The following is a 25832-nucleotide window of genomic DNA, read 5'->3' as shown; positions in this document are numbered from 1 at the left end:
GTAATTTAATTCACTGTGCCATCAAATCCTAATGGAAGCCTCACTAGGTTTGCTAGCTGAAATTCAGCTAAGTGTGCTGTAAGAAACTACTATTTTCTCCCCGTGAAAGATTACACTTGCTTGTTTTAGTACGAGTTCCTGGCAACAATGGCACTTTTTATTCGCCACTTTTTATTCTTCAACTTTCTTTAATAGATAGTATAGAAATATGTAAATAGTACATCTGCGTAGTTGATTTTTCTGTGGTTACAACTTTCACTAGTGCCTTGTGACTTTGACACGCATGTATACAGAATTTCCCCAAAACTGATGCTAAAGAGCACATTTGGCCAAATTCTCAAAAATGAGCACAAATGAAAGAATGGCAGAGAATGCGCTTTTATTTTATTTGCGCTCACTGTAGAAATGCGCAGCCAGGTCACTTTGTTCTCCAAGGTAGACCTGCACCTTTTTGAGGGGACGGGCTGGACAGCAGCCCAACGTTTTACGGGCCAGCCCCCTGGCATGCATTAGTGGCAGGAATGAGCTCCCAACACTATTGTACGACAGGCACCCAGAAACCACATGGTTGCGCAGAGTCCATTTCACAGAGACACACTTCCATCTCCATTGGTGGGGGAGGAGGGGAGGATGCAAATGTGACAGCAATTCAAGAAAAAGGGATGACAGGGTCAGAAATGACCCTCTCAGGATTTGCACATTCCCATTCTCCTGTTCCCAAAAGGCGGAGGGGAAGGTGTCTCATTTCTGCACATTTAAAAGTGAATCCCATTTGTGCATTTGGGGTGGGTTTCAAAATGCTCAGAACTAATCCATGATGCACAAATGCACAAATTGGTGGAAAACAGCATCTGAATGTCCAAGAGACACACATTCAGATGACCTGTGTGAATTGGGCAGCCGCCATTTCATCGCATCACTGGCGCCCAAAATAGATGTGAGTATGAGGCCCATTGTGCCTAACTTGTAAATCGCGTGTCTGCAACTTTTGGCTCTTCCGACGTTTTGGACTACAATTACCATCAGCCCTAGCCCGCATAGTGAATGATGAAGGATCATGGGAGTCAGTCAAAAACGACCTGGGAGCTGCAGATTGCAGACCCATGTTGAATGTTTCAACAATTTCAAACAGTTCCATTGCACCATGTAATGCACTGCAAATTACTCTCACTGGCAGCATTTTCAACAAAGACATTTCCATGTCCTGTGGCTTAAATATGTCAGCGGTGCAATATTTTGTCGTTCAGCCAATGCACATATTTGTTGTGCTGCCATTAAGCACAAATGGCGTTTTTCATTAACGTTATGTCATAAAAAGATGTCAAAATGAATTGTACTTTAATATTTAAGAATACAAGAATAATAATATTTACATAGTGCACACCACAAACGACGCTGTATATTCCCACTTGATAATAGTATTAGTACCCAGATAAATGGTACTCAATTTATAGACATCAGAAGAATGCAGGGCTGGGTCAGCCCAACCCAAATTCGAACTTGTGACAACAGTTTACAGAGATGCCAGAAGTAGGGTTGGGCAAAATGTTAGCAGCAACTGTGAATTAGGCAGATTCTGGCTATTTTCTCCCGCCTGCCGCTCTAGAAAGATCTGTTATCGGAGGGTGAAATGCCCCTGGTGAACGCACAACGGACTCGCTGAAATTCTACCTATTATGACAACCCCCCCCGTGCACTATATGGAAAAATAAATCCTCCCCTTTGTCATGAATGGCTGTCTTTCAGCAGATAGAGATGTGCCGAACAGGCTAGCCATTGATTGGGTGAAATATACCCACTCCCAGTCAGGTGCCAGTATTCAACTCATGGTGATATCTTAACTGCACTGAAGGTACAAGATAAGCCAAATCACAGCATGCCGTGTGTAAAGATTAGAAGCGGCGACTGAATGCTAAGGAAAAAACATGCTGCTTTATAGGCCATTTTATAGAAGGTGCCCTGTCCAATTCCATAAAAATTAAAGTAGCTATAATAAGAAATTAAAGATATTGTACTATACTGCCACCTAGTGACCAATAATGGGACATCACAAACTACAAAACAATTTAAATGCGAATTTTACGCTTAAATAAACCAATAATGATGTATCACAGTTTCAAAAGCTTCCAGACTCTAGCTCGCATTTCTTTATTGTGATATTGATGACAATACTAGTTAATGGTTCTGAATACCCTTACTTCTTGCACCGCACAAAAGCTTATTTGGGATCATGCATTCAAATAATGCTTATACATAAAGGTTCATTTATAGTTTAACCAATATGTTCCAGCATAAATGATGTGTGTCTTAGTGCAGTTTATTTATTTATAAAGCGCAGCCAAACCGTAGGGTAACTGGGCGCATTAGTCTTGTGGAACAACAAAAGTTAAGATCTACTCTCCAACCTGGACTCTAACATTCCTTCTGTCCTCATCCTCCTCGATCTCTCTTCTGCCTTCGACACGGTCAACCATACCATCCTGCTGAACCGTCTCCGTGAAAACCTGGGTATCACTGATCATGCTCTGGCCTGGCTGACCTCTTTCCTCTCAGATCGACCCTCCCAGGTCCAACTTGGGTACTTCCTTTCATCTACCTTCCTCTCTACCTGTGGTGTTCCCCAGGGGTCTAACCTCTAGCCCTGGCTTTTCAACCAATACCTGGCAACTCTCGCCCACTGCATTGCCACTTTCTGCTCAAATTTCCAGTGCTACGCTCACAACACAACTCATTTTCAGGCTGCACTCTGCCACCTCCTCTCCCTCTCTCATCTCTGATTGCCTAAATGCCATTCAAGATTGGTGTGCCGCCAATGATCTTTGTCTGAATGCCAGCAAGACAGAGATCCTCCTCATTGGCACACCTTCACCATCCTTTCCCCTCACCCTCTGGCCGGCCTCCCTTGGCCCTCCTCCTACCCCCACCTGCGTGTCCAAGAACCTCTGGGTCATCTTTGACTCCACCCTTTCCTTCTCCGTCCACATCTCTGAGGTCTCTAAAAAGTCAAATTTCCTACTGCATGCCCTCAGAGGCACTCTGCCTTTCCTCTTCTTCCCGCAGAAGCTCATGGTATCCCAAGCGCTTGTTCTCTCTAGCTTGGACTATTGTAACAGCCTCTTTCTAAATCTACCTGCCTCTACTCTCTGCCCTCTGCAACTAATCCAGAACAGGACTGCAAGACTTGTCCTAGGCCTCAAGCCCTGGGATCGTATCTCTCCAGCTCTGAAATCTCTCCATTGGCTCCCAGTGGATGCAAGGATTAAATTCAAAACCCTCTGCATTGTCCACAAGGCTTTCTGGGGCCTGGGTCCAAAATACCTTCAGCTATCCCTCCGCAAATACCTCCCCTCTAGAGCTCTTCGCTCCTCTACCTCCAACTCCCTCAGGGTCAGTCGTTTTTTAAAAGAAATGAGCTGGGGGTAGATCTCTGTCTTTGGCTGGGGCCTCCCTCTGGAACAGCCTCCCTGCCACTCTAAAACTTGAGGAGAACAATCTCCGGTTCCGGAAGCACCTCAAGACCTTACTCTTCCCTTCTGCCTTCGCTCCCCCTCTCTCCTGCTGATTGGTTCTCTCTTGGCACCGTGTACCTGGCCACCCTCTGTCCTCCGGGCCCAGGTACCTGCTTACCCTCCCACTCTCCCGCACTGCCTCCAGGCCACCCCTTGCACTGGGGTCTGTATCTGTACCCATACAGCACCCCCTTTTTCTTCCTGCACTTATCGGACCTACCCTGTCTGCTGCCTTAAACCTAGCACTTGCAAATTGCTGGCTGCACTACCACTGTTTGTTGCCTTTATTATTTATTTATAGTTATTTATCTGTTTCTCCTCTGCTTCGCACTTTCCACTTCACCCCTTCCATGCACTTTTCCCCTGCCCCTCTCCCATGCATGGTGCGCGTTCTCAATGTCACTGGGCCTAGTAAGATCGCTGTTTTGTTCTCCCCTGTTCCCCTCACTTGCCTATTCGCGCTCTGAAACACTTGTGTACGAGCGTGATAGACATAAAATATCAAAGTTACTGAAATGTTGCACATACGAAATACAGTCTTAATTTCCTCTCTTTTGAAAGAGCTCAGTGTCAAAATGAGGGCCAACTCACAAAGAAGTTACTGTACCACGAGAAATCATGAGTTACCCTAGATTTACTGCTGGAGAGGGGTAATTCATGGGTTTGAAAAGGGTAGCTTGCGCTCCAGTCCAAAGAATTACAAGTCTTAAAGCTGTAGTGATACTAATATCACTAATGTTAGCCGGTGCATCTAAATTCTTTTCGGGCATTCGTCAAGAATATACAAGAATATGCATCAGTGGGCTTTATCCCTGGAGAGGTTGGCTGTATAAAACCATATGCTAATTGGCAGTTTTTTAATCGTTCCACAGATACTTAATGCTAATACCATTTCTCTTCTGATGAACGGTATTTCACCCTCACAAGAGTGTTCTCACTAAAAGAAAAACAATTGGCCTTGATAACGACCAGGAGGCCGAAACACGTGTCGACTGTTCATTTTCTACCAATTAAAAGACTTTTCTCAATCATTTAACTTGATATTAGTATCACTACAGCTTTAAGGCTTGTAATTCTTTGGGCTGGAGTGCAAGCTACCCTTTCCAAACCTATAAATTACCATGTTCTAATGTCACAAACCTGGTGGGTGGTTTGTCGGAATAGTGAGCTTGCTGATGCCCGATTTCCTTGTAACTCTGTTGTGCATCAATCTAAGGAAGAGAGTGTGGTCACTAGTGCACAGAATCTTGGTGAACCCACACGCTTACATTTCTTGGTTACTCCTGAGAGGTATATTCCATTTACAAAATATGTTACTGTGAGTAAATGTTTCTTACGTGTGACTTACTCCTGAATTTCCGGCACTTTACGCCTGGTAATTCAGGAGTCAGCCAGAAATACTTGTATTAAATTATGTTGTGATTAAATGATCCCTCCATAGCAGTGATATTCAAACGTTTTTATGCTGACCCCCCCTTAAGTAAAAATATTGTGGCTGTGCAACCCCTCCCCGCTACCTGATTCAATATTTGCTTATATCATTCCTTAAAAGTAGTCACCATACTCCCTTTCAGAAAAGCATCAACACCCCCCCCCCCCCCTGTCTCCAGATATCCTTCAGTCCCCACTAAGGGGGTGAGCCCCAAAGTTTGAAGGTAGGGAGGTAAATTTAGGATGATCCATGCCTTTTCACTGCTGTATAGGAGTGAGTCAAGGGTAGACCAGAGTCACTCATGGCCACTTCTTTTGTGAATTGAACAAATATGTGCAGGGGTAAGTCAAGGGTAAGCCAGGGTTACTCATAGTGGGCCTCATTAGGAATTTTCCAGTGCGGTAATAACATGCCGGTAATTCCATTTACTGGCATGTTACCACACCGGCAAAATCCAAGTTTGCTGGTAGGGTGGCCAGAATTACCTCCGGGCAAGAACTGGAGGTAATTTTGCAACCCCACAAGCAAAAATAACCAGTATTAGTGGCAACAATATTACTGGTGCCGGTAATACCGGCAAATCCCCCCCCCCCCGATGGACCCCATGGAATGGGAATTTACAACCCTTACTGCCACTTGTAATTTGTTGGTAATTCCGGCAGACCAAGTGTCAGTAACAGTGTTACCAGTATCCAGGCAGTAATACAACCAGGATACCAGCAACCTTGTGATGAGGCCCAGTGAATTGAATATCACCCTCGAGGAGTATGCCAAGGGTAATCAAAAGTTACGCGTAGTGACTTATTTGTGAATCCACCCCAGTACCTCTGGCTCTTAACGCTGCAGGCTCTTATTGCACTTGTGCACTATTGATGGAGTATGGAATACTGAGTACTATACTCTCCATTGCTCACCACGCTTTGAAAGGAAGTCACTTGAAAACGTAATGTGACAGCTTATTAACAATGCTATTAAGAAGCTCATATAACTGTGCATCACATTTTCAGGGTAATAGCTAATACTATATGCTGAGAATTGCATCTTATTCACAAGAATGTAAATATTAATCACAAGGTGTTATCGTCTTTAATGTTAAAAGAAAGCAAAACAGAACAGAGAGTAGCTACCCATTCAGCACCGACTTCCTGCATAAGGAACCCTCTGGGGTGAACGTGAAGGGAATACGAGGCCTGGAAGGCATCATAGAGCAGGAGACAAAATGCCTAGCATAAGAAAGCATAATGTTTCAATGTGTTAATGATTTAAATTGGCAAACAAATGGTACTACTACTCATTACAGGGCTTGTTCTTAAGTATTGATGATAAAGGTGACAGCAACTGTTATTATCAATTGTAATGGCCTGGTGTGTTGGTCCCAATTAGACAGGGAAGTGAGATGTGAAGGAAGGGAGTGCATTCGTGCTAACCAATACATAATAGATGATATGACATGGTATTTATAACGCGCAAGTGTTTCTAGGTGCCACAAGACAAAGAGGGGAGGCAGAAGCATGACAGACACACAATCTTACTAGGCCTTGTGACATTCAGATCATGATAGTGCAAGGAGAAGTGCAAGGGAAAGGGAAGGGAAGTGCAGGGAAGGGGTATGAGGGGAAGTGCAGTCAGGCAGCAGGGCTCTGAGTAAGTGCGAGGACGGCAGAGGACTACTCAGGTGTAGTCCCACACTGGAGTGTTGGGAAGGTTGTATACTAATTGACCTTTTCACAATTGACCTCGGGAGAATTGACCTAATTTAGGAGGTAAATTAGTAGATATATGCGGGGGAAAACCCCTGCCGCCCCCACCCAATCCAAAACCCCCCGTAATCCCACACCCAATCCCCTTATATTATTTATAATCCAAAACCAACCCAATACATATATAAAATAATTAAAATAATATAAAGGTCAATTGTGCAGAAGGTCAATTAGGACCACTATAATTAGGTCAATTGTGCAAAAGGTCAATTGCAAAAGGTCAATTTGGGTAATATCGCTGGGAAGGCCAGAAGCAGTGCAGAGTGACTGGTCAAGGGGGGCAAGGAGGTTTGTTATCTGGAAGCACCCAAATGGAGAGACAATATAGGGGTGTGTATCTTTTATATGTCAGTGCTGAGATTTAGGAGTGTTTGCGGGAAAAGTCTGTGTTATAGTGTTCTGATAATTGTTTACAGAGATCAAGACTAGGCCTGGACACGCCTTATAAAATGGCTCTTGTGAGACCATTAGACCTCATTAACGAGATTCATTTTATCTGTCGATTGTACTGTTGGGTTTTTGGTGCGGTCAAATCCACAGTCGCTGTGGCTCACAAGTCTGTCAATTCAGGTGGAATCTCAGTTTGACTCATCAAGGTCGTTCAGCCAATCAGATACCTTGAATCTACTAAAGAAAGTTTGAACCCCGATAAAGGCCCCAGTTCACTTCCAGTTCGTTTGACACAGGAGAGGCTCGCAAATGGAGGATGTTCAGAGACATTTGACACGTATTAATAACTTTGGAGTTTGTTTTTCAGAATTTTGATATTATTTGGAAAAAGTATTATCTGTTAGGAGATTTCTGTACCCCTTTGTCTGTTTAGTATTTAATGTGTAGTGTGTGATCAGTGTTTTGTTAATTTCCTCCTAATTAAAATACCCCAAAAGTCTGTGCTTTTCTCCAGTCACTTTTCCCTTTTGTTTACACTAAAACAGCTCTAAAAGGAAAAAATACTTTCTTATCCCCAGTCGTTATCCCAAAAATACAACAAACACATTTTTTTTACCCATACCGCATTCCTCACCTGCATGCTTGTTCTGGTCTCCACACATGCAGGAATGAGACACTGAGATGGATTTCCAAGACAGGGGCAAGTATGAGGCACTTAGAGGGATTGTCAGGGTGAGGGGGTGAGACACACCTTGATTAACTTCGGGGGTGGGAAGTGTGGTGCACGTGGGTGAATCTGGGGATGCAAGATGCATAACACTTGGATGGAGCGTCAAGGGGGCAGAGGGAAACACTTGGTTTGACAGCAAGGGTGGGGGAGGTGGACACCCAACGGGGGTGGGGCGCACCAGGATGGAAACCTAGGGGGGGATGTGAAGAACTGCACTCCAATTGTTTGGATGGGCTGAGACAAGCCCCAACCTCATCTTCTTGGGGTCCACCTGGTGTGCTTTACAGGTTATGTTATTTTATATTATTTTGCATTTATATAGCGCCTTATATACCATTGGTATGGTCTGAAGGCGCTGGTAGGTTGAACGCCCTTGGGAACCGAAGTTAAGATCAGTAGAGAGTCAAAGGTGCGTGTGAACACCGGCTATGTGTACAGCTGGTGCGGTATTCGTGTAATAGCTGCTTCTTAGCGGTAGGTGTGGTGGTTGAGAGATCAGGAGTATGTGTTCGTTCTGGCAGGATTTATCCAGACCAAGTGTGGCTGCGTTAGGCCTGAGGAGAACGCCTGGCTGGGGGGTGTGTAACCAGCAGTGTTTTACTTAGAATGCTGTGGAGTATGCGGCGGATGTTAGTTTGGGAACAGTTATACCGAATGGTGTCATAGTATCTCTGTGTTCTAGTTGAGTGGTGGTGTAGAGGGGAGAGTAAGCGTGGAGGTGTGATATGATGTGTTATATGCTCTCAAAATATTCTCTGCATTCCAGACCATACTATATACGTCCGCAGTTCTATGCGCTCCAGTCCGTTCCATGCACTCCTATCTACTCCATGCATCCCAAACTCCTCCACACACTCCAGTTCGCTCGACGCTCTCATGTGTTCCAGTCCGCCCAGTGCGCTCCAATCCACCCAGCGCGCTCCAGTCCGCCCCACGCATGCACTCTTGTCTACTCCATGCATGCACTCTTGACAGCCCCATGCGCTCCACTTCACTTCACTTCATTTCACGGGTGGATGCTATGTGAGTGCTGTTAACTGATGAGCAGGTGCTGTTGATGTGAGTGACTGCAAAGTTGTACTCCCAGTAGCATGTGCTTTCTTTTTCACACCATTTTTAGGGAATGTAACTATAAAGTGTTTGAAATATCTGGGTTTTCACTTTCACAAAATCGTACTATATGACACACCCAAGAGATGCTACGAGCTACAGATTTTCCTTTGATAGCCCAATAAAAACATGCCTATGGGTGTTTTTGTAAATTTTCCATTAGACCGCTAGGGGAATACTATTGTGAGAAAGTCATACCTTCTTTAATTTATGGTTTAGAAATTAGTTTGCAAGATCTGGGGCCTTTTTTAAATTCTCTTGAAGGAACCATATGGAAAAAGGTTTTGGGTTTGCTTTTATGATATGATAAGTTATTTATAACACGCCTGTACACAAGTGTTTCTAGGCATGGCAAGACAACAGAGGGAAGACAGGAGGACAAGACAAACAATCTTACTAGGCCTTGTGTCATTCAGATTGTCCAAGTGTGAGAAACGTACAAGGGGAAAGGGGGGAGAGTGCAAGGGAGAGGGGAGTTGAAAACGGGGCAGCAATGCTCTAAATAAGTGAAGCCAGGGCAGCGCGGCTCTGGGTTGTGCAAGGAGACAGGGACTGTAGGTTTACAGTTACACCCCCTAAGTGCATGGTAGGCCTGGAGGCAGTACAAGGGTGACTGGTCAAGAAAGAGCCTGGTACCCAGTGAGACTCTGAGGGTGGCCACGCAACCAGTCGGAACAGCAGACCGGTAGGTCAGGTAGGTCAGCATGGGAGGGAGAGAGAGAAAACAGAGTAGAGGAACGTTTTGAGATGCTTCCTGGTCTTTCTGTGGTGCGGCTCAAATTTGAGTTGGGCAGGGATGCCATTCCAAATAGTATTATTCAAAATGAGTTGCCACTTATTTTGCTTAAGTCACTGCTGCTGTGAAAGAAACTTGCCTTATTTGCCAAAATCTTGGATCCCCAACCTACGAATGTTTTCATAGATATTAGCACTCATTTGAAATGAGGTACACAGATGGCGTTCTTACATAACTTTGATGTCCAATTGAATACACTATTTGAGTCTATCAATAGCAACATAAGTGAATTGCCCAACAGCCCAAATAAAACAAGTTATAGGAATCTGATTAGTGCACAAAGGTCGATGACATACAATCATACTCTCTTCATATGGACTATTCCAAAATTATAAGGAAAAGAGGAGCACTCTCTAAATATTTGGTTCTCTTGTCTTGCCAAAAATGCAGATATTTATGCATGAAATTTAAATTACATTTTTGAGATGCACATTGAGGTGCACAGAAATGTCCCCTTACTTGTACAAATGTGCATGGGAGGACCTGGCATCTGAGTATATGGGCTAGTTTGATCTACAGTAAGAGGCAGAGCCAGCTGCCCCTTCAAATCCTGCCCCACTCTGAATACAGTGCAGGCCGCATTCATCACATTTCCATCGTGAGTCAAGCAGCAAAAACGGTGTATATTCAAATTGTTGAGTAATCAAAATTTGAATGGTCAAATTGGTAAAAATACAACTTTTTCCCCAATGAAATGTTCTGATCTTGATGGTCGTGCAGATTTAAAAATACCTCCGTCCCCAAGTACTGCACATGCAGAAAAATAATCATCGTTCTTCTGCGTTCCCGTTCGGCCGGAGTTATAGGACTCCGAATCCCGCCAATTTGCATGGGTTCAGAGCTAGTGGATGCCAAAGCTGGTGAAGACTGATCAGAAAAACCGGTCTCTGCTTTACGCTCAGATCTACGGGCGTCCACCTGCAGAGTCAGATCCACTAGATCTGAAAAAACAGAGGGAAGGGCCGGGACCACAGAGAGAGCGTCTTTCATGGCATTGCATAGACCTCTGTAAAACACAATGGCCTTTTTCTCATCAGGCCATGAGGTCTCTGCGGCAAGTTGGTTAAATCAGATGATGTATTCGATAAGCGTTTGCCTACCCTGTGTGAGATCTAATAGGTCTAGGTCTCGAGATTGTGCCTTGTACCTGGTATCAAAAACCTTTGCCATTTCTGTTACTAGAAGATCAAACTCATATAAAGCAGGATGGTCATTTTCCAATAATGGTTTTGCCCAAGTAGCTGCCACACCGGATAAATGGGAAAGTAGAAAAGCGGCCTTAGTGACAGAGTCAGGGAAAGCCCGGGGTCTACATAAGAAGTGGAGTTTGCACTGGTTTATAAACGTGCGGTACTTCCTGGGATCACCCTGATAACGCTCTGGAGCAGCAAGAGGGAATGAGGTTGGAAGTAACAATGGAGTGGGAGCTGTGGATGGGGTGGGAGAAGACTGGGCTTGGGGGCTGGAGTCTCCAAACTCGGCATCAGCGGGTAAAGGATGACATGAGCTCTGTAAAACATCGAAACGATGGTGGATTGCTTTTGTGGCTGCCGCCATGTCAGTCCTAAGGGTCGCAACAGCCTGCATTAGAGCAGTCACAGGGTCCCTGGCGGAGGGATTCATAATCAGGATGACCAGGAAGGCTTCACAGTCTGTTCTGATCTTGATGGTCGTGCAGATTAAAAAATACCTCCGTCCCCAAGTACCGCACAGGCAGAAAAATAATCACTGCCTGTGCAATCTTTGAGGCCACAGGTGTGTAGTGAGCCGTCAATCTGGAACCAGGAACTGCCGGAAGGACCCCCTGACCACTGTAAGGCAATGAGTAATTATTCAAGAGGTGCAATGTGGCTGATATATAAAGATAAGAAACAATCGTAGCACAGCTTACCTAAATGTAATGTAATCACAGGCCCAAATGTGGTGAGGGACAGCAGGGGCCAAGGACAGAGTCCGTGAGGCAGGTTTCCAGTGAGACTTAGGTAACAGATGAACACCTGAAGCAATAGTAAATGCACAAAACGTAGTCCGTGGCAGTCCAGTGTGCAAACAAGGTCAAAAAGCCAGTTCAAGAGCTGAAAAGTTCTAAGCAAGGAATGATCCGTTAGACAGCCCGGTATGCAGAATCCGAGGTCGGGAGCCAGAGGAAGACAATAACAATGTCCGAAGCAATGGTGATGAAGGGCGAAGAAAAAACAATCCGTGCAGCAGTCCGTGGTCGTAGTATCAAGAAATCCGATCAAAAACAAAGCGCCAAACAGTCCTTCAGAAAAGCAGATGTGAAGCACTGCTTCCGTGTATTCCAACGCATTTAAACTGTTTGATGTAGTCACGTGATGTGAATCATGGAAGCGTGGGAACTTGTCACGTGATACAAGGTGAACGAGATTGTTGTGCAAGTCCCATCACGTGACGCCTGGCTCTCCATGTACGATGTCGGTTGCGCCAATCAAACGGGAGTCTCCATTTCAGCTGCCAACGGAGGGAATGTCGGAAAACTCCCAGACTGCCAAACAGCGCTTTACCATGTCTGGCGGGAGGTTGCCGCTTTTGAGTGCGAGACTCTGAGTACTGAGTGCCCTGGTGGATAGTGACTGGATGTGGGCTAACTGGGTGTGTGCTGGGAGACGTGACATTAAAATATTGTTTTGTGCATGTGTTGCTCAGTTTGCATCAGACTTACTATTGCATATTTATTACAGGCACAATTTGTTCCTTTATAAGATGTGGTAGGTGGTGTTTTTATCTTTTTTAGATGGAATTACTTAGGTATTAACCAAATTGATCACACAAATTTGAACATATGCTAGATTTGACGGAATTCCGTCAATACCATTAATTGTTGTGATCAATTTGAATCTGAAAATACCAAACATGAAGAGCGGGGGTCGCAGTGGTGTCCCGGACTACCCCTGTTTAGTCACTTCATATTCCAGGGATGCTGGGGTGACCTCCCGCTTCCTTAACATTGGCAGAGGGGAACAAGAATTGCTCAGGCCCCTGTTTTTAGTGCACGGTCAAAACGGGGGCCTGAGTAGTTACACTGCGGGTAGTCCACCCGCAAACCGTACGTTTGCACGCAGACAACCCAGATCCATTACTTAACTGCTTGAACTGGGTTATTTTATTTGCTGTGCCATCAAATCCCGATGGAAGCCTCATTCTGTTTGCTAGCTGAAATTCAGCTAAGTGTGCTGTAAGAAACTATTTTCTACCTTGTGAAAGATTACACTTGCTTGCTAAGTACGTGTTCCTGGCAACAATGCCACTTTTTATTCGCCACTTTTTATTCTTCCGCTTTCTTTAATAGATAGTATAGAAATATGTAAATAGTACATCTGCGTAGTTGATTTTTCTGTGGTTACAACTTTCACTAGTGCCTTGTGACTTTGACACGCATGTATACAGAATTTCCCCAAAGCTGATGCTAAAGAGCACATTTGTCCAAATTCTCAAAAATTAGCACAAATGAAAGAATGACAGAGAATGCGCTTTTATTTTGGTTGTATACGAATTGTTCGTTTTACAACTGTTCGAATTACAATTGACCTTTTCACAATTGACCGAATTGTGAAGGTCAATTGTAACATATGTGGGGGGAGACCCCCCACAACCCCCCACCCAACGCCAAACCCCCCAAAACCCCTGTATATGTATATATATATACGGTCAATTGTGAAAAGGTCAATTGTGACCCTTTAAATTCAGTAAATTGTTCATTCAAACAATTGTAAACGAACAATTTGGGTAATACCTTTATTTTATTTGCGCTCACTGTAGAAATGCGCAGCCAGGTCACTTTGTTCTCCAAGGTAGACCACCTTTTTGAGGGGACGGGCTGGACAGCAGCCCACCTTTGTACTGGCCAGCCCCCTTGCATGTTGCGCAGAGTCCATTTATACAGAGACACACTTCCATCTCCATTGGTGGGGGCGGGAGGGGAGTATACAAATGTGACAGCAATTCAAGAAAAGGGAGGACAGGGTCAGAAATGACCCTCTCATGATTTGCACATTCCCATTCTCCTGTTCCCAAAAGGCGGAGGGGAAGGTGTCTCATTTCTGCACATTTAAAAGTGAATCCCATTTGTGCATTTGGGGTGGGTTTCAAAATGCTCAGAACTAATCCATGATGCACAAATGCACAAATGGGTGAAAAAGAGCATCTGAATGTGCACGTCCAAGAGACACACATTCAGATGACCTGTGTGAATTGGGCAGCCGCCATTTCACCGCATCACTGGCGCCCAAAATAGATGTGAGCATCAGTCCCATTGTGCCTAACTTGTAAATCCCCTGTCTGCAACTTTTGGCTCTTCAGACGTTTTGGACTACAACTGCCATCAGCCCTAGCCCGCATAGTGAATGATGAAGGATCATGGGAGTCGTAGTCAAAAACGACCTGGGAGCTGCAGATTGCAGACCCATGTTGAATGTTTCAACAATTTCAAACAGTTCCAATACATCTATTTCACCATGTAATGCACTGCAAATTACTCTCACTCGCAGCGTTTTCAACAAAGACATTCCATGTCCTCTGGAATAAATATTATGTCAGCGGTGCAATATTTTGTCGTTCAGCCAATGCACATATTTGTTGTGCTGCCATTAAGGACAAAGGTATTTTTTTCTTCAAAGTTAATGTCATAAAGAGTTGTGTCAAAATTAATTGTACTTTAATATTTAAGAATAAAGAAAAATGATATTTACATAGTGCACACAACAAACAACCACTTGATAATGCGCAGTATTAATACCCAGATATATGGTACTCAGTGTATAGATATCAGGCGAATGGAGGGCTGGGGTCAGCCCAACCCGAATTCGAACTTGTGACAACAGTTTACAGAGATGCCAGAAGTAGGGTTGGGCAAAATGTTAGCAGCAACTGTGAAATAGGCAGATTTTGGCTATTTTCTCTCTCCTGCCCCTCTGCTAAAATCTGTAATCGGAGGGTGAAATGCCCCTGGTGAACGCACAACAGACACGCTGAAATTCTACCTAGTATGACAAACCCCATGCAGTATATTCAGGGACGTCATTTCACCAGAATGCCACGGGTAGCGGAACTGACATCACACGACCCTTGACCTCTGATGACATCACAGGAAGTGGTCTCATTTGAGCCCATCCTGAAGTGACATCACTGGAAGCGATGGAACACAACGTTTCACCCCTTGACAAAACAGGAGTGGCATCACATAGCATTGTTCTTAAGTTCCCTAACTGTGTATTAAAGAATTTAGAGTAGCGCAGGGAAAGTAGCGCAGGGAAAGCAGCGCACTCACACGGCATCCCGTACTCTGGGCATTCGTTACCTCATACATTCAAACAAACAACCTAAACAGCATTCCAGGGAGATAGGAACGATAGACACATTACAACAAAGCATTAATTGTGGCACAATGAAATCAAGGGTCACTTTCTGTGCTATGGTCAAAAATGTCAGCACTGTACACACGCTTTTAGCCACAAGGATTTTGTCAAGTGACTGAGGACACAGAGATGGAATGTCTTATGATTATCGTAACAGAGACAACAGAAAAAAACATGCTATAACTGCAATTTGGGAAAAGCAAAATACGTATTCTGAAATGGAAGCTTATTCTAATCTAAATGCTTTTTGGAGGTTTTTGTCTGCATTATGAATTTGAGGTGTTTAAGAAATGACTAAATCAGTGACTCAGCCCCTGAAGTGTGCCTGAAATAAACCTTTAATTAGTTTAGCAATTATTGAAGAGAATTGGAGAAAGACAAATTATGTGTTATTCCTACTCATTTAGAGTCACTGCTCAAAGTGTTACGCTTGTGGAACCCCCTATTTTTTCAAGAGGCCTGAACAAGGAAGCCAGCCACTCCAAAGAGACCCCTGGTCCTGGCCAACCCAGGAGCTTCCGTTTAAAAAAAAAAATCATTTTTTAAAAATAGTTTTAAACACGTTTTTTTAGGGGTAGCAAGGGAGATCACAGTGGTAGCAAGGGAGACCTCAGGGGTTGCAGCTGTGACCCCTGTCGACCCCCAAATGCCGTCCCTGAATATATGCAAAAACATCCTCCTTTTGTCATGAATGGCTGTTTTTCAGCTGATCCAGACGTGCCGGAAAGGCTAGCCCTTGGATGGGTAAAATGTACCTATTCCCAGTCAGGTGCCAGTACTAAACTCATGGTGGTATCTTACCTGCACTGAAGGTACACGAGAAGCCAAATCACCTTGTGTAAAGATTGGAGCGGCGACTGAATGCCAAGGAAAAAACATGCTACTGTATATGCCATTTTATAGAAGGTGCCGTTTTCGATTATATTAAAATTCAAGTAGCTATAATAAGAAGTTAACTAATGTACAATCCTGCCACCTACTGACTAGTAATGGTACATCGTAAAATGGAAATCAATTTAAAAACGAATTTTACGCTTAAACCAATAATGATGCATCACAGTTTCAAAAGCTTCCAGACCCTAGCTCGCATTTCTTTGTTCTGATATTGATGACAATACTATTTAATGGTTCTGAATACCGTAACTCCTTGCACCGCGCAAAAGCTTATTGGGATCATGCGCCATTCAAATAATGTTTAAACATAAAGATGCATGTATAGTTTAACAGATATTTTTCAGTATAAATGATGTGTGTTTTAATTTCCTCTTTTCTGAAAGAGCTCAGTCTCAAAAATGAGGGTTCAAGTCACAAGGAAGTTACTTTACCATGAGAAATCCCGTGTTCCCCTAGACTTACTCCTGGAGAGGTCTATTCCATTCACAAAATATGTTACTGTGAGTAAATGTCTCATACTTGTGACTTACTCCTGAATTACTCCCACTTTACTCCTGGTAATTCAGGAGTCCATCAGAGTTATTCATATTAAATTATGTTCTGACTATGTATCCCAATATAGCAGAGGTATTCAAATCTTTGTAAGCTGAGCCACCCTTGAATACAAATATTATTGAAGTGCCCCCAACCCCCAGTTGCCATATCTGCTTATGTCTTTTATTAAAAGCAGTCACCATACTCCCTTTTGAAAGAGCTTTAAACCCCCCCCATCCCATCCCTCCCGGATATCCTTCAGGCCCCCCCTAAGGGGGTGAGCCCCACATTTTGAAGGTAAGCTTAGAAAGATGCACGTCTTTTCACTGCTCTATAGGAGTAAATCAAGGGTAAACCAGAGTAACTCATAACTACTTCTTTTGTGAATTGAACACATCTGTGCAGGGGTAAGACAAGGGTAAGCTAGGGTTACTCATAGTGAAATGAAATTTAAGCATATATATATATAGATTTGTGTAGATCCTTGTTTGGACATTTCTTTATTTTGGACTGTTGTGCTATTGCAGTGAGGTTGTAACTGTGATCACAGTCACACACCTCTTAAGATTATTGCCTGCCCTCGGCCTATGTCACCACAAAAGGCGAAGGAGGTATATCTCTTGACTGGACCCTTTCACCTTTAAGAACGGGGTCACTGTTGGTTTGTAGAAATGGGTTGAGTAGGCAGTTTAGCCACTAGATATCCTTGCTCTCCTGCAGGGCAGTAGTCATCTCATCGCACTATAATTGGTTCATTTGGATAAAGGCTATAGGTCACTTCTTTTTGAGACCCAATATGCATTGGAGAATTTGATGCTTGACCCCTAAGAAACTGGATCATGACTGTTATGGAAAGCTTACCTTAGGGTCCCAGGTAGCGAAAGGCCCCGTGAGAAGCCCTAGTGCACTTTAATTTCCCTGGGGCGGTTAACAGCTGACCTGAATTGCTGGCTCTGGTCCTAGCTATTACCAAGGGTACCTGCAATAGCTTCTCTTGGATGCATTTTCTATAGGTGCAGTAAGGCTTGCAGGGGCTAATCAGACCACAGAGGAGAAAGGAATCTGTCTACCAAACAATAGTGGTAGAGTACCTTTTGAGGATTAATGTGCACAATTCAGAAGCGGTGGCTGTGGTGGATTAGTCCTAAGCTGACAGTCAGAGACACTATCAAGGTACTTGCTGTAATGGTAAAAGGCGGGAGAAACATGCCCATAGCCCTCAACCTTTTGTGTTGCCAAGGCGGGTGAAAAAAACGATTTGTTTTGTCGAGCGGATAAGAGCCCATTAAAGAAAAAGGGTATACAGGGGACTTGGTAGGTGAGTCATCTGATTGCAAGGCGGTTGACACCTGCCAAAAGCGTCCATGTTTAGAACTATGCATGCAGCTGAAAGGCCTATTCGAACCTGGGTAAGGGTGCTCAGCCAATTAGGTGGCTGGAAGAGTGGGCGAGAACACACTGCGTGTACTGCTAATGGTTCCAGCCACCCGAGGCCCTTGCCTGTATGGCGCCATCTTGATTGTGGGAGGGCAACAGGGAGCAGCAGCCGAGTGAGATGGGCATGTGCTTGATAAAGAAATTGCAGCTTCCAAACCGGAGCAACAGAAGTAGTGTATTATTATCTATGGTTTCATGAAAGTCCCTCTTCCAGAGAGTTCGAGAGCAGATCACAGACCTACATCAAAGCAATCAAATAACTGTTGATGTCTGATAAATCTGGGATGGCACCTTCTGATTGAATGCTGTTTTTATGGAATCCAAGTGATATTTAGATGGTCTCAGGCATCTGGTCCTTTCTGTCTCTCCATTACATGTTTACTCATTATGTGGTTACTCAGATGTTTTAGACAACAAGCCCCAATGGTCATTCACCACTTACTATGCGGGGTAAGTATCATGGGAGATGAAGTCTAAAGCATTTAGAGGGTGACACAATGAGTAACCACGGACAACTAGCCCTCACCAGCACAACATATAGCAATGTAGCAGTGCAAACCGCTGCACAATACGCTGAAGTGAATTCGTTGTTGCCCATTGTGTGCCTGAGTTAAAATGAGCCGAGGGTGTAATCCAGGCAGCTGAGGTTGCGTTGTGCAAGAACTGGGGAGGCAGACTGTGCTTGGGGAGGGGGGGGCTTGGTCTAGGTGATATGGGTGACTGGTGGCTGTGGGAGCTTGCTGTGGGCTCCAGATATGACTTCCCTCCTGTTAGCACAACACTTGAGTTCCCTCTGGGTTGCTGGAGCACACCTGTAGTAGTTCAGATGTGACCACGCACTATCAGCAACCATCCCCACAATGTGACTTGGTCCGTTAAGCAAAAAGACGAACGCAGCACACCCACCTCCTCTCCCGCAGCCAGGGTTATATATAGACAAAAGTTATTCATTGTGGTCAGAGGACAATCACAATATGGCTGGACTACACCAGTCCCAAAAATATGGTTTCCCGTGGTTCTGCATCCTGTGGCTCGCCAAATGCCTCAGACTACAACTCCAATGATCCCTGACCACTGACTGTGCTGGCTAGGAGCGATGGGAACTGTAGTGCCAAACATCTGGAGAGCCAAACGTTTCAGACTCTATATAATTGATGTCCTAGACATACTTCAAGCGCTCAACCTGAATAAACATGTCGGTTGTGATAGCAATTATCCCGCCGTAATCCTTTTACAAACCCACTTTTCCAGACCAGATCCTAGTTTGTAAAGACATGTTTCCTTCATTTTATTTTGTTCACGTTATTCAGACTCTTTTTAGCATGCAGATCTGGTTTCGAGAAGCAGTGTACATGAATGAAAAGGTTCCTTTCAAAACACATTTAACTTTGTTAATAGGAAGAAAAAATATATATTACAACGTATGCGGGTCGGCAACCGTTAGCACCTATGTGCTGTAGGGGCCTCTACGTGCAGTTTTCTCCACTGGCTAAATGTAATGCAAAGATGAAGCATAAGAATGGGTGGAATCGCCTTTACGCTTGGCTTTTACATTCTGAAAATGTAAATACCTCTAAAAATGTGAATGCTGCCTGCCAATTATGCTGGTCAGGCAGCATTATTTGGCATCATTTGCAAAGGAGTCTTATGGAATCCTCCTACGCTTAGCAAGTGTAATCAGCAAACAGATTTCATAGGAATCATTTTTTTTGCGCCTGCGTGAAACAATGTGCAATATGAAGACAGAAGAGGAGACTATCACGGCGGAAGCGTTAATTCCACTCCGTGCCTCTTCTCCAACTACATAGGGAAGGAAATATCCTTGAGTGGTAAAGCAAGGTGTAAACCACTGTACACCTCGGTTTAATTCCATTGGTATTGGAAAATTAAGATCACTGTGTTTACATATAATGAATACATTAAGGGCCCGATTCATGGAATTTTTGCCCGTTTCACAGTGAATTTGCACTGCTGAAAAGTGACTTTGCACTGCCGACACAACCCCTGATTCATGTAACTGTGCAAAGTGTATTTCTGCAGTACAAAATGACTTTGCCCGGACTTTGCACTGCAAAAATAAACTTTGCATGGTTCCATGAATCAGGGTTTGTGTCGGCAGTGCAAAGTCACTTTTCAGCAGTGTAAATGCAGTTTGAACCGGGCAAATATTCCATGAATCGGGCCCTAATTGTATTTTGCACTATTAAGGATGTTAATTATTTCAATTCAGAGAGAATATCCTTAATTGCCAGAGTTACAGCCCACCGACCCAAGACAAACTTAATGAAAGCAAGGCCGAAACTGAAACTACTAAATTTTAGTTCAGACCTATAACAATCGAAGAGATGAAGAAAAAGCTCTCTAACATCAGAAGCACTACATGCTCAGAAAATGTACTGTCACCTAAACTAATATTAGAAAACCCAGACATTTTCGCTCCCTTCCTTAGAAAAATGGTAAACGCATCTTTCCGGGATCAATCAGTACCTACTCTAATTAAAACAGTCACGGTTACCCCATTGCCAAAGAAACCTGTACTAGACCAACAAGACCCAGCAAATCTAAGACCTATTACAAATTGCAACTTCCTGTTGAAAATATTAGATAAAGTAGCCACTGAACAGCTCCAGAACTATGTAGACGAGAACAACCTGCTGAACCCCCAACAGTCGGGCTTTAGGACAGGCCACAGCACCGAATCAGCCTTACTAGATCCTCAGACTGAGATGCTAGGTATATTGGACAAGGGCAAATCAGGTCTCCTGATATTTCTGGACTTCTCGGCAGCCTTTGATCTGCTCGATCACAAGAGGCTCCGAGAGGCCCTAGAACTCTCAGGAAACTGCTCACTAGAGGCAACATAACGGATATCATCATTTCTACAAGACAGACAATCCAGGATTGTCTGGGGAAATAAGGCCTCCGGAAACAAACCAGTGGACTGTGGAGTCCTGCAGGGAGCTAGTTTCTCTCCCCTACTGTTTAACCTGTATATGCAATGCCTTTGTAACCATGCTAACTCAACTGGGAATATTATTCACTAATTTCGCCGACGATACTCAATTGGTATTCGAGCTTAGTGGAGACTATAATCAAGACAGTGAAAAACTTACGACTATATACAACATCGTCGAGGGCTGGATGAAAGACAACTGGATGTGTTTGAATGGTACCAAAACGGAACTAATGATCTTTGGATCCACACACGCCAGGAAAAAAACGAACTCCTTCATACTCCGCATTCAGTTTAAATGCCCTAATTCCAAAATCCGAGAAAGTAAAGACACAGGGAGTCTACTTACAAGCCTCACTAGGAGCAGAGGCCCATACAGCATATTTAAAAAGGAACTGTCAATACCACCAAAAACTCCCGAGAAAAATTAGACCCTTGCTCAACCAAAAAATCAGCATTACCATAGCCAGAGCAACTATACTGTCAAGACTGGACTACGGCAACTCCTTGCTTCTGGGAGCTAATATGAAATGCCTGAAGCAATGCCAGGTAATTCAGAAAAATGCTGTTAGGACAATCACGGGGAGGCCAAGGAGGGAACCCATCACAGGCGATAGGAAAGAGCTACACTGGCTGGCCATGGAGGAGATAATTACTTTTAAATCCCTCACAATGGTCCACCGATGCTTGTATGGCAAAGCCCCAGCATACTTGAAAAAACACTTCAAGTGGCATGAACCATCTAGAAATCTAAGATCCTCCAACAAAGGTCTTCTCCAGACAACCCCAGCTAAAAAGCAAAACGGCCTGGGCAAGGCCTTTCCAAACTGAATCATCCATAGATGGAATGAACTGCCCGTATCCTTGAAATTAGAAACCAACTACATACTCTTCAGAAAGAAGTTAAAGACCCTACTCTTTAAATAAACTGGACTAGCGACCTCTCTCAGCTCCCCATGATACGATCTTCTGTGTGTCTATTCTTGTCCCGTTTTTGTAATCACTGTCCTGTCTTTTTGGAATGCGCTCTGATGCCTGTGGGCTTTAGCGCTATATAAATAAATAAATAAATAAAAACAAAAATACCACTCATATCACAACCCTTCTCAAAATACCCCCAAGTCACAATGGACCAGGAATCAGGCTGATTGGTAAAGGTGATATTTATTTATTTAAAATTCAAATCAAACATATACTTTGTAATAGGGAGCAGCAATCACCAATGTGGTGACAATAACAGATAATAAGGTATGTAAGGCAGTTAAATTCACTTTTAGCAACACAGAGTATAAAACAGAGAAACAAACACTTTCGGCTTGCTTGAAAAGATGGCACTTAAGTTAGGATTTCCCGCTGCAATATTCCTCAAGCCAAAAATAAGCAATTTTAAACAGATATAAGGAAGCAGCAGGTATTCAGGAATAAAGAACAGTCACATAATTTAAATACAACCTTCCCTCCCTAAACAAGAGAGAAAAACAGGTTTGCAATCTTACACTTTTTAAAATGACATTCGAAAATGGCTGTGTAAAACAATGAATGTGTGTAAAAATACTTAAATCAATACAAATTTCTATGGGAGCAACATTGGAAAGATGCTAACAATCACGAGCTATAGTTTGAGCAAAAGTAAACACTTTGAATCTTAATGGGAGTTTGAAAATAATTTAAAACAAAAATCACACATGTAAAACTTTGCAGAAATGCGAATTCCCGCCTTAAATTGACCAAACGGTTTTTAAGATAAACGGGTGAAATCTACAGATTCTGAGTGCGGATTTTAGGTCGGGATGTAGCTATGGGTCGTAGGTATACTCCAGAGTTGAAACAAAGTCTTTCGCTAGTAAATTGAGTGAGTTATGCAATGTTGAATGAGAGACGTTTTTGGAAAATAAAGGCGCGAAAAAAAAAACAGAAATCAATCTTTACCAGGATAGTTTTATTCTACACTAGGGCATTCAGGCTAGGTTACCAGAATGAAACACAGTAAGCTCTATAGTTAATCCACTGTACCAACCCCAGCACCTCTGTGTCTGCCCTGGCTCAGTCCGATTACCCGAGGGAGGAGTTAAAGGTTTGGGATTTCACAATGCAAAATTATTTAAAGGAGTTAGAACTAGCACAACGAATCAAAGGCAAGGTTTCAAGAATGGTTCTGGCAAGGTTAAAAGTTCTTAAGGTAAGGATAGGATGGTTTAGAAATTGGGATGGAACAAAACAAGGCAAGGTATGTGTGAGCCCCTCTCCCATTCACCGGAACGTGCGATAGTGCTGCTTAGCCCACATGACAAGCCGCTACGAACAGTGAACCCGAGGTGGCGGTGACAGGAGGTAAAACAGTAGCCATGGAGACAGCTGGTAGCGAGGAGGAACGAGAACGCCATAACATGACGGGAAAAGAAAACCCGTGTCCATTACAACAACAGCATGTGACCACGGCAGTCATGTGGGCAGGGCAAACAACAGTAAACAAGGCACAGAAAAATGAAAGACTAACACCAAAAGAAAACAATAAGAACACAGAATTATGCTTACCATTCAGCATAATGGGGGCCCGGACACCTTACTTGTCAGCAAAGCCACAGACATGGCGGTTTCCCCATTATGACAGCCTTCACGCTGGGAAGAAGGGGGCGGGGCATGGAGGGGTTTTTCTAGGCTGGCTAGTAAGGAGACTCATGATTGGTGTAACGATAGCCAGCCCCTATATAAACCAAACATCAAGAAAGGACTGATGTGTTTTTTTTCCCGTCTGTTTCCGAACAGAGAGGAGGGCAAAGAAGAAGCACCTGAATTGCGCTGGGCTTACGAGGATTAAGGCAAGGTTCTGGCCTAATCCTCAGAAGAGCCCACACCAAGGACTAATCTCAGACTACCTTAGGAGAAGGAACTCCTGTGGTTTTTTTTCTTCAATAGTCCTTGTATTCTCCACTTGAAACAAAAATGTAATATTTATTTTGTTGACCAATCAACCGATCCAGTGTGTTATTACACGAGCTATGCTTTTGTATCCTTCCTATTAATACTTACAGTCCACTTTAATTTAGGATTTTGGACCGTCAAGGGTTCTGGTCATCACACAGATCAGGTCCAACCCAGGACAGCAGGGTGTAAGTGACTTCAATCCAGCAATCCAACTAAGTCAATGCCTAGTCTGGGATGCCCAATGGAAGCTATTATTAATATATTTTTATGTCAAAATCTTTAAATCTGGATAATAAACCCTTATATAACGCCCCTCTCTTTGAATCCCCCTGACCTCACTGAGCCAAGAAGTAAGTTTGTTTTGCAAATTAAAAGATTTATTTGAGGAATAAAACAATATATATATCACACTTTTATGAATAAATTAATATTTGATAGCACACTTATGAATATAATAGTGATCAACAATGGATAATATTACAATAGGACAATTCTTTAATCACTTAGGAGTTGGTATAGAAAGAATAAGGTAGCAGAGAATACTTTGTATGGTTTCAAGGAAATGCAAGATGGGAAAGAATGCAGCACAGAAATAAACTCGATATGGTTTCAACAAGAGATATGATCACTTTTTTCCCTGTGACTACTCACTCCCCCCTTATGCAATATGAAGAGATGGAAAGGAGAGCACACAGGTTTCCAGAATACAAACAAATGCAGTTCAGTTCCAGTTCGCCCAAGCAAGCTTAGAGAAACAGGGATGATTTTAAAACACAGGCCAAATGCTTTGAAATGTGGTTGCAATGGAGGAGAAAATATGCTAAATGCTTTTTAATTCACTAAAGGAGAGTCAGGGTAGGTGATAGTTACTTTAGATTGGTACAGGTCAACACTAGCAATGATTCATGAATGATTATCAGATTGAAAACGAAATTCAGCAGTTGCAAGCAAAAGACAGCCATTTTGACAGGTGGTGAAATGGGGCTAATTTTTCAATTCGCTGCACTTTTTCCGCATGCGTATATCGCGGTTACGGAAAAACTGTAAGGAGTTGGAATGTCGTTTTGGATTTGATGGACAGCTTAGGATCTTAGCTTTAAAATGACAGTTAAATCTCGCTTCTAGGATGTTTTTGTGGAGGTAGATTTTCAGAATGACAGATGGCGCTTTTACAGATTTGAAATCACAGAATGGACCCACGATTTGTATGCAGTTCTGGACAGGTTGAAATGGTTTGAATAAGATTATTTTAAACTAAGAGATCGGTTCTGTACAGTTCTAGGCTGGATACTCACTCCTAGTTTTGGACTGGAATGGGCCTTGGACTGCACTCTCGCCACCGGACGGCCTCTGGCACTGGTTCTGCTCACAGCATGGCCTCTGGTCTGCTATCGGCACTGCACAGCAGTCTGGTCTGGTTCTGACGGGTTCTGGATACAGCTCTGCTTTCTGGGTCTGGATCTGGTTCTAGCACAGGGTTCAAGCCAGAAGCAAAACAGCTCGCCCAGCTGTTGAATAGTTTAGTTAGGTTGCTGGATTCTGAGGCCTGCTGAGAAGAGGAGCTTGTGGATTAGGCCTCTGCTTCTCCAAGGTTCTAGAGTTTGGGTTCTAGAGTCTGTCTGGAATCTGGAGTCTCAGGAGTCTGGAGTCTTTATCTGGATATGGTCTGGCAGAATGCTGCGCAGGAATCGATGAGTAGTGGAAAAATTAGTGTTCCTATCTGGGTCTCAGTGGTTCTTTTTATGTGTTTCCAAAGGGGGTGTGGAGGCTGACTTTCTGTGCCCAACCCTCTGAGGATCCTGATAGGTTAAGGGATTTACTGTCCTCTGACTGGAGAAAGTAGTAGTGAGTCAGAATGAGTCAGAGTGATGCTATGTTTATGGCTTGGCTGAAGTCCCTCCCCTTTGCTTTTACTTAGAGAAACAATTTTTCATAACCAAACATGTTTCCCAGATACACAAGTTGTTGAGGATACATGTACATATCA

Source organism: Ambystoma mexicanum, chromosome 10 (assembly GCF_040938575.1).
Source record: "Ambystoma mexicanum isolate Mex_15411 chromosome 10, UKY_AmexF1_1, whole genome shotgun sequence".
Classification (NCBI taxonomy): domain Eukaryota; kingdom Metazoa; phylum Chordata; class Amphibia; order Caudata; family Ambystomatidae; genus Ambystoma; species Ambystoma mexicanum.
This window is presented reverse-complemented; position numbering follows the sequence as displayed.